Genomic DNA, 14,946 nt, shown 5'->3' on the forward strand with positions numbered 1-14,946 from the left:
CGGTCACTTCACTGACTGAGCCACCCAAGCACACCTTTTTAAAAATTTTTAAAATGTATTTATGTTTTTATTTTAGAGAGAAAGAGAGTACAAGCAGGGGGAGGAGCAGAGAGAGAGTGAGAATCTCAAGCAGGCTCCACACTCAGCATGTGGGGCTCAATCCCATGACCCTGAGATCATGACCTGAGCTGAAATCAAGAGTCAGTCAGACACTCAGGTGACTAAGCCACCCGGACACCGCAATAGATTGTAATTTTAAATGTTAAAAGTAAAATCATAAGCCTTCCAGAAGATAACACAGAAGAATACCTTCATGACCTTGGAGTAGGCCAAAAGAAAAAAAGAAAGAAAGAAAAGGAAAGGAAAGAAAAAAAGAGTGAAAGAGAAGAAGAAAAACTTGTACAAATTCATAAGAAAAAGGCAATCTAATGGGAAATGATCCAATAAATTTGAATAAGCAATTCCAAAAAGTGGATATTTAAATAATCAAAAAACATAAAAAATATACTAAAAAAAAATCCCTTGTTTTTAATTTATTAAAACAAAGGCTTGTAAAAAGTTTTATCATGTGTGATAAAACTTACCAAATCAGTTTTATAGGAAAGCTTAAAATGTTCTATATGTCTCTTAAAAGTAGTTTTCATTTTGGATTCTGTAATATTATATTTTTTCTACAACAATTGAAATATTTTTTTTCCTGGCTGTTATATTTTAGCCCGAGACATTTTGCCTTTCTAATGTGACTGTATATTTCTTATTTCGGCTGTTAGCTGTGTTCCCCAGTTGGTAGGATTCACAAGTACCCCCCAGTCTACAGAACCTGAACTTCTCCAGTTTAGAAAATAGAAACAGAGAGAATGGGCAGATTCAGAGGGAAAGAAAAATTAAGGGAAAGAAAGTCTGAGAGTGGAATTCGCCAGCTTGGAATCTGGGAGAGAGTGCTGGTGAGTCACCAGGTGCCTGGGTTGCCCCAGAGGCAAAATGCAAAATGGGTTCTTAGCTGGGATAGGCTCACCATGCCTACCCCCTTCTGTTCCCTGCTCCAAGCATCTCAGCCCCGTGAAAGGAAGACAGCCTGTCCCAAAGAGGGGCCCCAATCCTGGCCCCCACAGATTTCATGACAAAGATAGTCTGTGCCCAACCACATTAGGAGCTCCTTAATGCCTCTGGTAATAGGCAAACTAGCAGCCCTTGGGGGATTAGGGAGGATTCTGACCAAAAAACATATATATTTTGTTGATATGCTCAGTGAGTCTTTTTGACGTGAGGCAGTACTTTTTTAATTAAAAAATTAATTAATTTTTAAAAAATTTAGGGGTGCTCAGTTGGTTAAGTGTCCAACTCCTGATTTTGGCTCAGGTCATGATCTCACGGTTCGTGAGTTCAAGCCCTGCATCAGGCTCTTTGCTGATGATGTGAAGCCTGCGTGGGATTCTCTCTCTCCCTCTCTCAAAAATAAATAAATAAACATTAAAAAAATGTTTTCTAACTGAAATTTCACATAAAAATCAGGTTTCAGCTTCTTTTTAAAAGTCAGATGATCTAGCAACACTGGGCAATAATGGCCCTAAGTGAAGATAGATGCTTATGTCAGCTCAGCCCCTACCACACCTGCATCTCCGAAGTCTTGTGCTGGGCATCAGCCATTTCTAATCACCTTTCTACTGTTTTTCTGTCATCGTTTTCTGCTCTTATGCCTTTAGCATAGATGAGGGAAAAAAAACATCAAAACCCTTTAGGCGGAAAGGGCCACCTATTTTAAGAAAACTGTGAGAGACTATTTCTCTGTGGAAATCAAGAATATTGCTATGTTTATTATATAAAGAATGACTGTATCTAAAGAACACAAATCAATATTTGTTATAAAAAACCATAAGGAGAATAAGGATAAATGAGACAATACAGGATGAAAACTTTGCCAAACTAAAAAAGAAGATAAACATTTCAAAAGGTCATTTTAACATGTGAATAAAGTGAATGAAGTTGCTGCAATATGAGGTTATGGGGACAGCTGGGTGGCTCAGTGGGTTTAAGCATCCGACTTCAGCTCAGGTCATGATCTCAAGATCTAGTCCGTGGGTTTGAGCCCTGCGTCGGGCTCTGTACTGACAGCTCAGAGCCTGGAGCCTGCTTCAGATTCTGAGTCTCCCGCTCTCTCTGCTCCTCCGCCTCCCATTCTCCCTCTGTCTCTCTCTCTCAAAAATAAATACACATTAAAAAAATGCGGTTATGAATTTGACATCAGGACATTTAAACCTTTTACCGATGTGAGCTTATAAAAGTATTTATTGAATGCAGCAAAATATATCTGCCCTAACCAGCAACTGGGAAAAACTGGAACTGAGCATGTGCAAAATGAGGAGGGGAAAAATTAGAGGTATGGTTTTCTGGGCTTGCCAAAGGAGCCCCCAGTCAATTGCACTTTTTTTCCCACACCTAGGTTCTGAACAAGGTGAGAAACAAAGTAAAGATTAAAGATGGAGGCCGAAAGGTCATTTTTATAATTGAGAGAGGCACATTAGAGGTCAGGGCTTAATGGGAGAACCACAGTGGGCCTGCAGCCTGAACTCCAGAGTGGCAGTCTCCTGGGGTCCCAGGCCTGCAGACGGACACCGGGAGAGCACAGGAAAGACTGTGCTCCCTGGAAAGGCCGTGCTCCCTGCAGGCAGGTACTGTTCAAGACAACGAAAGAACACGAGCAGCCGAACGACATGTCCAGTTAATTTTCCAAAATTTTCACATCAGTTAAGCGACTCTAAAATTATCAGTGGTGTATTCGATTGACGAGTGCACAGGTGTGAACAGTACCCTCTAGTTAGCTGTGTTAATGAATGATGTCAGCAAGGATTTGGATGGGACCAAAGAATTCTTAGTCATGGCAACCATGACAGGAAAAGATTTGGTATTATATGCTGTGCAGTATAGGCTACAACTGATAAATTTCGTTGTATGCCTTCTGATGGTGTCCTTGTGAAGGACTGTGTGAATGTCAGACTTGCTTTAAATCTTTTTTTTTAATTAATTAATTTATTTTGAGAGAGAGAAGGAGATCAAGCAGGGGAGGGGCAGAGAGAGAGGGAGAGAGAAAGAACTCCAAACAGGCTCTGCACTGTCAGTGCAGAGCCCCATGCGGGGCTTGAACTCTCGAACCATGAGATTGTGACCTGAGCTGAAACCAAGAACTGGATGCTTAACCAACTGAGCCACCAAGGCAGTTTTATTTTTGAGCGAGAGAGAGAGAGAGAGAGAGAGAGAGAGAGAGAGAGAAGGAGACAGAGGATCCGAAGCAGCCTCTGTGCTGAAAGCAGAGAGCCGATGCGGAGCTTAAACTTATGGTGAGATCATGACCTGAGCCAGAGTCAGATGCTTAACTAACTGAGCCACCCCAGGCACTCCAGACTTGCTTCAAATCTTAATCTGTGGTGGTAATATATTTATGTTCATGGAACATAGAAATGGAAGCTATTGAACAGCAGAACGCAGCAATGAAAGCAAAATATGCCAATGCTGAAGTATCTAATTCTGCAAGTATCTTAGGAGTGGTTACCCTAAATGTAAAAACATAAGCCTACATTTAAAAATAGTTGTCTTCCACGATGAAACAGAATTCAACTAATCCCACTTGGAGGATTCAGTGGAGTGACACAACATGAAATACAAGACCGACAGTAGCATTTAGGGATGTAAGGAAAGGTGAACATTCTGTGAGTCTGACAAAAGAGGGGTGAAATAATACCTACCATGTACAGACAGCCTTGTAGAATCTCTTCTCACCCTAGAGAGTGTCTTTCTATAGGTTGGGTTTCCACAGCACTTGAAATTCATGCTTGTATTAGATAGGACTCCGAGTTGCAAGTACTTGAGCTGGCCATGCAAGTGAGAATACATTATTGGGATCCAGGGGTCGCACGGAATCCAAAGACAGAAGTGCATGTAGGTCTCAAAAAGGGTCTGTGGCCCATAGCTGGGTGGCCTCTCACCGCCTCTCATCTTGGTTTCTCACTGATGGTCCCGCCATTCTTCTTTCTCGGCAAACTACCTTGCTGTGTTACTCATGCACTCCATGGGCAGAAGATGGTTTCCTATTCCATTCAAGTGTTTATGATTGACTCACATGGAGGAAACCCACTAACTCCGTGTCTCAACCTTTCTCTCTGTCCTTCTCTCCTTCTCGCTCCTCCCCTCCCACACCTGTTTCCCCTTCCCCATTCTAAGCTCCTGGGAGAAAAATATGATCGGCCTAGGTTGGATGAGGGGTTCAGCTTGCGGCAGGCAGCGTGCAGGAGAAATAGCTACCACTCCCTGCCCCAATCCCACTGCCACCAATTTAGAAGGACAAGGCTTATAATCCAATAGGTGTCCACTACAACAGGGTATGGTGAGTTTGTGGGATTCTTCTCCTGGCTAAACACATACACACACATGCACCACGGGTTCAAAGCAAAGCATTGAATCTTACTCCTTTTACTGCTTTCTATTCCTAGCTCAGTGGCCTAGATGTTAGTGGAAGGAATATATGTGGTAAACTGAATATGTATTTGTTGTATGATTGACTGTAAAATGAACAGACCCTGCTTCCAGGGCAAAACACACATATTTGGGTATATATGTATACACACATACATACAACATATATGCATGCGTGTGCGTGCACACACACACACATACACACACTGAATGAGTTATGTCCCTCAGGATTCAATCAGAAGAAATTAGTTTAGGATACTTTAGCCAGAAACAGATTTCAGTGGAAACATATGGACAGCTAACAGAATCAAGAAGAAATCCAAATATTCAGGCTCAGGAGGGACAGGAACTGAGACTGCTCTCAGGTTCTGAGTCAGCAGGAATGAGTTAATGGTCTGCTCAGGGTGCCGGCACACCGTTTTCTGCCCCTTAGCCCAAGATTCAGATCCCAGAGAAGGCATCTAACCGGCCTACCTCGGGACGGATGGCCTCCTGCCTGCTTGCTCTAGCACTTTGACTGATAGACCCACCAAATGGCATCCACTGGGACAAGGGTAGGGGTCCCCACGGCAACAGTGGGAAGAGGGGTACGGTCCAGATAGGCAAAGACAACAGAGGTCACTGCCAGAGCCCTTCGTACTACCTTGGCAGTGATGCCTCTGGGGAGGCGCAAATGGAAAATGAGCCGGCTGCTGCCTAGTCCATTCATTTGGTCTGCCAGAAAGTCTCTGGAAAGCCTCCTCCTGCCTCAGCACCTAGCTGGGACTCCATCCAGGAACATCACCTGACTATGCTCCCTTTTCTCCAACCTTCTTAAACAGAGTAGATCTGGGTGGGAGTCTGGACCAACACAGCTTTGGTGGAGTTTGACTCATCCCTAAACATTCTGGGGGCACTTTCTACATTATGAAAACCAAAAGAAACAGCAATGAGGGGAAGAAGGGGGCCCTTTCCCTGGGGCGGCACGGGAAAACTTGAGCTGGTATTGAGATAAAGCTTTGGATAATTTAAACTGTTATCCAACTGCAGGATCTGGGGCAAATCCTCAAAAGTGTATGGAACTAGCAGATGTCCTTGAGAGAGCCTCTCCAGTCTTCTAGATACGGAGTTTTCCAGCCAGGTGATTTTATCTCAAAAGTAGGGAAGCTGAAGTCTATTAATTTCCAGATCGTGGTTTATTGGACTGAAGTGACTGGCCCAGCCTCAGTCTGCCCACAGCTGTTCTAGAACATGGAATACAGTGCCTGGGAAGAGCTCCATCTCAAACTGAAGTCAAGGCAACCTGAGTGCAGAATCCCTTCTATTAAAAAAAAAAACAAAACTCCTGCCTCTGTGGAGTCTTTCCAAAACATTCAATTTGGTTTGCATAGAGACTCTCTTTGTTTTCTTACTCGTATTTCCCTAATTTATGTAATGTTCAAGTAAATCACTTCCATTACAAGGGGCATAAATAGGTCTGGTGACAAATACAACTGAGCCCTGGCATGCTTGCCCTCAACTGAGAGGGCCAGAGCCTCTTGGAAAGGAGCCCCCAGCTGTGATGGGCTTCCTGCCTGTTACACAGAAATACTGACAACAGTTGATTCCAGTTGGTAGGTTTATGGATAATTTTTTTTTAATTTTTTTTTAACGTTTATTTATTTTTGAGACAGAGAGAGGCAGAGCATGAACGGGGGGGAGGGGGCAGAGAGAGGGAGACACAGAATCTGAAACAGGCTTCAGGCTCTGAACTGTCAGCACAGAGCCTGATGCGGGGCTCGAACTCACGGACCTCGAGATCATGACCTGAGCCAAAGTCGGCCTCTTAACCGACTGAGCCACCCAGGCGCCCCTATGGATAATTTTTTTAGGTACTATTTTATAGTTTCTAAAATTTTTGTGGGCTTATATTATTTCTTATAACCAAAGAAATATAGGTCTTTATTTTATTTTTATTTTGAGAGAGAGAGAGAGAGAGAGAGTGTGTGCACAAGCCGGAGAGAGGGGCACAGAGGGAGAGAGAATCTTAAGCCAACTGAGCCACCCAGACACCCCAAGAAATACAGATTTTTAAAGGCTTGTTTACACATTCTTCAGTCTCCATATTTTTCAATATTTGTTAGGAATATAACAGAGATCATCTTCAAGGATTTTGTGGATAAAGAGATAAAGATCTTTAAAAAGATACAAACATCAGGGCATCTGGGTGGCTCACCTAATTCAAAGTTGGAGTCTTGATTTCAACTCAGGTCATAATCTCACAGTTCGTGAGATGGACCCCATATTGGGCTCTGCTCTGACAGCAAAGAGCCTGCTTCGGATTCTCTCTCTCCCTCTCTCTCTCTGCTCCTCCCTGTGCTCGCTTGCTCTCTATCAAAATAAATGAACTTTTTTTTGTAAAAAAGGAAAAAAAATATCTTTTTTTAAAAAAAATGGTAAATAGAAGAGAGGTTTCATAGATTTGTGGAGGACATTAGGGTTTACCCTACTTTAAGCAAGCCCCTCTCTATAAATGGTAATTGAGGTGAGAACCAACCATTATAAAAACCCCTTAAATGGGCCAATGAAGATAGTATTTTTTAAAGTTACCTTATATAGCATCATATATTTTTTACTTCCTAATTTTTTTACCACAAAGTTATGGAATTCATTTCAGTAATCACTGTGGAAAGAAAGAATACGATAATCACTCATAATCTTAACCACCTAACTGTTGGCATTTTTGTGACAAGTTATTTTCTGCTGTAGAACTTCAAGCCATTTAATAAGTCTTGGCCTATTTTTAGCCTCAGAACAACATGCAAAACGGGCCAGGGAGATGTTCTTGTTCTCATAAGTGAGGCGTGGCGTCCACTTCCGACTGCTCTCCGCCAGAGGTTTCTCCAGAGACAAGCTGGCTGTGTCACATGAGGGACACCTGTACCCTGGGGACCATTAGCACATTCCCCAGAGGTAAGTCCATTCTCACAAACTAGACTAAGATCACTAAGGGCCACGAGGAAAGATTAAAGTCACTTGTTTCAATGATTTTTGTTTCTTTTTGTAAGTCCTTTGTTTCATCTCATCTCTCAGAAATTCACCTGAATTTGATGTAATCATGTGAAATATTTAATCTGCCAAGTGGGACCCTTTTTGTAATGACCCGAATACCCATGTAGCTAAAATTTAACATGAATTTTTTAAGTTGTTTACCTTTCTGTGGAAATACAAAGCAGTTGGAGATAGGCCAAATAGCCCCCCACCCAACCTCTTTAATTATAACAAAAACTCTGGAATTTTTTTTTGTTCTATAACATTTTCTGAAACTATTGTCAAACCGCAGAATAATTATTTTCATTGGGATAACTTTCCGGCACTTTTGTGTGTTTTAGCCCAGAGAATCCAAACAAAACCTTGTTTACTTTTTCCACACTTCAGGAACCAGAGTAAATTCAGTCCAAAGAACCCTAGGGGAAAGGGGGGGGCGGGGGGAAGTAAAAGAAAAAAAGCCTATTCATTGTGCACAACTGAAATTAGCAAAAAAAGGCTTTATTTACACTGGACATTATCATCCTAATTAAAAGGGCAAAGCAATACATCCATAATGATAGGTAATTGTCCTTGAGAGTACTATAAATGAGATTTGATCATTGAAAGCTTGCGTGGGGTCATTGAGATGTTAATGGAGTCAAATTCTTTGAGCAGCCCAATTTTTGCCAAAGGAGCATTCCCTTTGGGCAGAGTGCATTTTTCTGGGCATCCCCCTTGACAAAGCCTTGCTGGGTTCAAAGTGGTACTGTTTTTTCTTGGGTGCTTTTCTCTTGGTTAGATTAGCTTCCGGGAGAAAGGCCGGCAGTGTTGCCCTGCTCTGGGTTGTGGCTGGTGGCTGCGGTCGGTCAGTCTGCCCAGGTGGGCAGCGGGCCAGCCAGCCTGCCTCTGTTTGCTGTTACACCTGCCATGCCCCTGTTCCCACCTGTTGGCTCCTAGTGTGGGACACTGCTTTTGGGCTCTGGTTTTCTACCTCAGTGAGCATTCAACAGTCTGTTTTGATGCCTTGCTATTAGAACCTGGTTTTACAAAGCAAGGGATGGACTTGCCTTTCTGGAAAGTCAAGGAAAATAGTGCGATTCAAGCTTCCGTTGGGACATTACTTCTATTACTGTTTTAAATCAAGGCTGGTCTTCTCCCTTCCGTGCGATGTTAGACCATACGCAACTGCTGCTCGTTAACCATTTTTGATTCTAAAACTGTTAATTTTATGTGATTGAGGTTAATAGCTGAACTCCGTGGAGCACAACGAGGCGAATTATGGCAAAGGAAGAGAAAACTGACGTTTAAAACTAAAGTCACACTATGTGCTAGACATGATAACCCACTCATACCTCGAATTATCCTTAGAACGCAAGCTATGTGAGGGCAAGGGGCGTACTTGCCTTGTTCACAATCACCTCCCTATTTCCAGAGATTTTCACTAGGCAGTGGCATAAAATGGACTAGGACATCAATAACAGCTTGCAGGGTGCATGTGAATGTGAGCTCTCTTAGATATATGTGACATACAGGAAAAGTGATCAGCAAGGTGCCCCGCATATCTCCATACACATTAGGATGGGGAAATTGACACTCAGAGAGGAAATAATGTGCCCGAGGATAAACCGCTCAGCAGTGAAGGCGAATTCGAGCATTTTGGTTAAATCCCAAGTCCACATTATTTCCATCATGCTCATGCAGTTGTATTTCATCGAAGTTCCAATCTTGTAGCTCTTTCTGTTCTGCTCCCCACAATCCTCCAGCCTCCATCTCTGAGTCTTAATCATGTTACCAGTGAAGTCTCTGGCTCTACCGTGGGTTTACTGTGTGACCTTGGAAAAGTTATCTTCCCTCTCTGAACCTTAGTTTCTTTATCTGTGTAAAAGGGAAGTAATAATGCTGACCTCACTGGGTAGTTACAGGATTTAAAATGAGGGTGTTTGTGAGAGACTTGGCTCACTTTAAAATTTTAATAAATAGCGATTCTTCCTCCTCCTAGGGATTAGAGAAAGCAAATTCACTTTGCTTAAATGCATATAAAAAGGTTTCAGACAGTTTCTCAACAATGAGGATCTTTGTCAGTGAATATGCAAACCTGAAATAAAGAAAGTTAAGAAACCTTGGCTAGCAGTATCCCTATCTGTCCTTATGATCAGCCTCATCAAGAAGGCTTTCCTCCTTAGAAAAAAGCAGAGGCTCCAATCTGAGACACTCAGTCTCTGATGGAAGTGAACCCCCTCCTTCCCTGACTCCAGCCCATGCTGGGCACCAAAGGATCTTAGAGTGGAAAGCCCTCCCTCCCGGTGTTCCCTTTGTCATTAGCATATGGGCCAAAACTTAAAAGGAAAGGTTGAGGGGGTGGGGAAAGGGGGATGGGGAAAGACAGTGTTGCAGTTCAGTCTTTCTGCGTGCTATGAAATGTGCAAAAAAGAAGACAACTCATAAAAATTCACAGGTTTCAGAATTCAAAGCAAGACCACTAGTGTGTTACTGTGTTCGCTTTAATGACGTCGTCAGATCCCAGGTAAATTGACCACAGGTACAACTCACCGAGACATTTAATGTTCATAGCACACACTTTGCATTTCAGTGACAAATGTAAGAAACAGTTTCAGCTATTTTTCCATTTGTAATTGTTTTCTTTGGACCCTGATGCTTTGGTCATTGTTCATCATGGCCCATCAAAGAGCTTTTATTAACTCAAGTCTTCAGGTTAATTCTGCCTTAGAAAAGGAGTTGGATTTCAACGTGCTGCCTTGAGTCTAGGGATTGGCCTGATCCTGTGCCTCTCCTTACTGCAAGATGCTTGGGGACGCTGCGAGGGCCCTGCATCGTGTTGCCCAGGGGCGCACGTTCCGTTTTCCCTCTCATGTAACCCAAGGCAAACATCTCAAATGGACCATTTAACCCCATTCCCCACTTTCCTTCACCTCCGTTTGATCTCAGCCTTTTAAAAAAAAATGGACTCATTCAAATTGACTTATTCAAACTGACAAAATGCAGTTTTCTGTAACTACCCCTGAAAACACCATAGGGATGGTCTTTATCATTGTGCAGGATCAAAAAGGAGAAGCAAAGTGATTCAAACAACTGTTTGTTTATGTCGTGCAGGAGGGAGTGGGGGGCAGGCTTGAGAGATGGCATTCTGTTTCCTTCCCACTTCTTTCCTCTGGTCCTGTACATTAGCCCATGCCCTCGGGGCCAGCAGGCCAATTTTCTTCTGTTGGGAGAGACTGCCTGTCCTTCATTTGGCCCACACTTTCCTTTTTTTTCTTTTAATTTATTTTTATTTTTTTTTTAAATAACTGACTGTCTAGATCTCAGCCTGATTTTAGCTTTGAGGCCAGATGGTTAGTCTGGGACCCTTAGGCCTTTGCATGCCAAGAGAGGGAAAGTCTAAGGCTGAGATACGTGTGGATGTCGGATAGGTCTGCTGATACCTTTCTGGATTAGACAAACACAACCCAGTTTACTTGCAAAAGCTTGTGTTTGCTCCAGCACTTACCTTCTTTAACTTAATGTCATGTTTATATGAAATACCTGGAAGTAGTTACATGCTATGTGAATGGTTCTTTTATTTATTATTATTATTATTATTATTATTATTATTGTTGTTGTTATTATTATTATTTTAAGTAGGCTCCACACAGGGCTGTAACCCACCACCCTGAGATGGAGACTTGAGCTGAGATCAAGAGTCAGATGCTTAACCTACTGAGCCACCCACGCGCCCGAGTAGTTCTTAATTCACAGAAAGAATTCAGGACACCAGCAGCCATTCTGGCTTTGCTTTTCTAAGATGCCCCAACCCTGTTCCACTGTCACCAGTTGGGTTATTAACTAGAGTGTTGGCATTCCAAGAGGCAAGAATATATCAAATACTGGCAAAGCGAGTGCTTTTCAACCTTCACTACGCACTGCATTCCCCTGGGTGATTAAAGAAAATGCAGTTGTCCAAGCTTTGCCCTAGAGATTCCCATTCAACGTTTTTAAACGTTCTTCGGGTGATTTTAATGAGCAGCCAGGGTTTAGAGCCCTTGAGCAAGGCTCTCTCTTTTCCCAGACATATCCAGAATTATTTTATAAGGATCTAGCAAATGAATTTGTGGTTTGGTGGTCTCTAACTACTGAAACTAGAGCTATATATTGTGCCTTATGTAATTAACTCTTCTATCATTAACACTAGTGGACACTCTAGACTCCAGTCTTTTCAAATGGAAGACGGAGGTTTGTTTATAGGATTCCAAACAGTACTTGGTAGCACCAAATCTTTTCTTTTTTAAAAATTTTTAAAATGTTTTTATTTATTTTTGAGACAGAAAGAGACAGAGCATGACAGAGCATGAGCAGGGGAGGGGCAGAGAGACACAGAGACACAGAATCCAAAGCAGGCTCCAGCCTCTCAGCTGTCAGCACAGAGCCCGACGTGGGGCTCGAACTCACGGACTGTGAGATCATGACCTGAGCCGAATTCGGACGCTCAACCGACTGAGCCATCCAGGCGCCCGGGTATCCCCAAATCTTAAAGCTGACTCCCTCAAAAGGCTGGTTATGTGGGGTGGTGGAAAAAAGAAAGAAAGAAAGAAAGAAAGAAAGAAAGAAAGAAAGAAAGAAAGAAAGAAAGAAAGAAAGAAAGAAAGAAAGAAAGAAAGAAAGAAAGAAAGGACTTAATGGAACCTAGCCTCTTGTGACATTGGATAGATTCCTTAAAGATCCTGCCTCAGTTTCCTTATCTATAAAATGGAGTCAATAAGAGTAGCTGTATAACAATTTTTGAGATTAAATGAGTTAATCCACATAAAGTACTTTGAATACTTTTTGGCTATAGCAAGCGCTCAGTCAACAACTGTTGTTATTATAACTCCAAGACTCCTTCCTTTGACCCAAGCTCATTTGACTGCAACTAAAATCCTCTCCCTGCCTTCAGGTTCTACTCTCTCATTAGCTGAATGAAATTCATATCAAGAAGGAGAGCAAGCCTAGCTGGAACTGTGAAGGCATGTCTATTGCTGGAACCCTGTGAGAAAATATTACTTAAAAGGGACAAAGTCTAGGGGCGCCTGGGTGGCTTAGTTGGTTAAGCATATGACTCTTGATGTTGGCTCAGGTTACGATATCATGGTTTGTGAGATCAAGCCCCTTGTTGGGCTCTGTGCTGATAGCACTGGGCCTGCTTGGAATTCTCTCTCTCTCTTTCTGCTCCTCCTCTATTCATGCTGCTCTCTCTCTCTCTCTCAAAATTAATAAACTTTCAAAAGGGGGGGGCAAAGTCTCCATGTTTGAGAGTAGTCATGCCCCTACACAGAATAGTAGGGGCCGCCATAAGTTGTTTGCTCAATAGGGAGACCAATTTAGGGACTCCCATCAGAGCAGCGTCCTGAGATTTTGATTTTGTTGTAGGAAGGCTCCTCTTTCCTCAGGAAAGACTCAAGCATTCTCTCCAAAATCACAGAGTAGGGTCATCCTAGATTTTGCCACACACCCCTGGGGGCAGTGCTTCTGAAATACTGTGAGAGATGCAGGGAATGTTCTGGGGATTCTGCTCCCATAAAATAGAGCGTATTTTCTAGTACAGTGCACATCCTAGTTCCTCCACTGCTCAACTTTTTCCTGTCTAGGATTATAATCCCGAACGTCGCTATGATCCTGAAAGAGAACAGCTATTTATACAAGCATGATATAAGTTCTCTCCTACCACATCTGTTGTAGCCTTGGGTTGTTCTTAAGCAATCAGAGAAAGTAGGTCCAGTGCTTGGCAGAGTAATCCTTTCTTCAAATGAGTCAAAATAGGACACTTGTTGACTTGTGCTGAAGACAAAGTAGGAGGCAATGATTTGATTTACTCAGGATTTCTCAGCTAATATCATGACAAGTTTCTCTTCATTAGGTTTCCTATTGCCTTTCAAATACAAGTTGACACGCAAGCATTTGATGCGGTGGGTCAGAGGCCCCAGGTAGTGGACAGGACACTTGGTTTCCAGTCTTGCCTTTGTGTTGACCAGACCATCAGCTTTTAAAGCTTCAGTCTCTGTGGCTGTTGTAAAGGATGAGTAGGGGTCTGAGGGCCCTATCCACAGCAAAGAGTCTGTTTAAATCCAAAAGTCTGTTTGTAGGTGGCTTTTAGTCAATCTAGCTAATTGTTTGTCTATTTTGCTGATTCTTTTCAAAGAACCAGCTTTTAGTTTCATTGATTTCTTTCCTATGGTTTTTCTAGTCTCTATTTCTTTAAATTTTCACTTTAATTAGTTAATTAATTAATTACTATTTGGGGGTGCCTGGGTGGCTTAGTTGGTTAAGCGCCCGGCTTGGGCTCAGGTCATAATCTCACAATTCGTGGGTTCGAGCCCAGCATCGGGCTCTGTGTGGACAGCTCAGAGCTGGAGCCCGCTTCAAATTCTGTGTCGCCTTGTCTCTGCTCCTGCCCTGCTCATGCTCTGTCTCTGTCTCTCAAAAACAAAAATAAAAAAAAAGTTTAAAAATAATGATTTTTATTTATTTTTTATTTTATTTTTTATTTTAGAGAAGTCTGTGCCTTTATTGGTGGAACAGCCTGTGGGGGTGCCTAGGTGGCTCAGTCAGGTAATTGTCCGACTCTTGGTTTTGGCTCAGGTCATGATTTCATGGTTTGTGAGTTGGAGCCCCACATCGGGCTCCATGCTGACAGTGCAGAGCCTGCTTGGGATTCTCTCTCTCCCACTCTCTCTGCCCCTCCCCCTCTTGATCTCTCTGTCTCTCTCTCAAAATAAATGAAATTAAGAAGATAGAAAAAAATGTATTGGTGAAACAGGCTACTTGAGAGGGATAAAGCTGAGAAGTAGGTGGCCCCGACGACAGGTCGGCCAGGCTTCACAGGCTTGTGGATGATGGAGAACTCATCCGTGCAGCGGCCAATCGTCTAGGACTTGATTTCTACCTAGTTGAGGATCTTGCCATTGTAGACATCCACCATGCTGCCCACCATCTTGGGCAGGATGGAACATGCATCTTAACCACCTCCAGCTTCCCTATGTGGGAAGCCTCTTTCTTGACCTTGCACGGGAGCTTCAGTAGGGAGTGCTGCGTCCTCCACAGACCTGGGCTAAGCCTCGTGTCTTTCGGGCACCGCATCAACTGCTTATAGGACGTGTCCAGCAGCTGGTTCAGGTCTGCCTGGGTAGGTGAGCTTGCGGAAGGTGCGCTTCTCCTGCACCACTTGTGCCATCTTGCCGGCTCTTCCTAAATTCCCATTTTAATCACTATTTCCATCCTTCTGCTCATTTTAGGTTTAGTTTATTCCTTTTGCAGTATCTCAGGATGGAAGATCAGGTTATTGGTTTGAGATCTTTCTCCTTAATATAAGCAGCCACAGCTATGAATTTCCCTTTAAGCACCGTGATAGCTGAGTTCTATACATTTTGATACGTTGTGTGCTCATTTTCATTCACCTCAAATTATTTTTTTTAAGTTTTACTTACTTAAGTAATCTCTACACCTGTCGTGGGGCTGGAACTC

General features: G+C 42.8%; 1 pseudogene; it reads right to left on the minus strand.

The window, feature by feature from the left end:
• Window positions 1-14,243: 14,243 nt before the first annotated feature.
• On the minus strand, window positions 14,244-14,656 carry LOC124519085 (40S ribosomal protein S15-like; annotated as a pseudogene).
• Window positions 14,657-14,946: the final 290 nt, after the last annotated feature.

Source organism: Lynx rufus, unplaced genomic scaffold, assembly GCF_022079265.1.
Source record: "Lynx rufus isolate CCGP_SWC_20201006 ecotype Redwood Valley unplaced genomic scaffold, mLynRuf1.p SCAF_26, whole genome shotgun sequence".
NCBI lineage: Eukaryota > Metazoa > Chordata > Mammalia > Carnivora > Felidae > Lynx > Lynx rufus.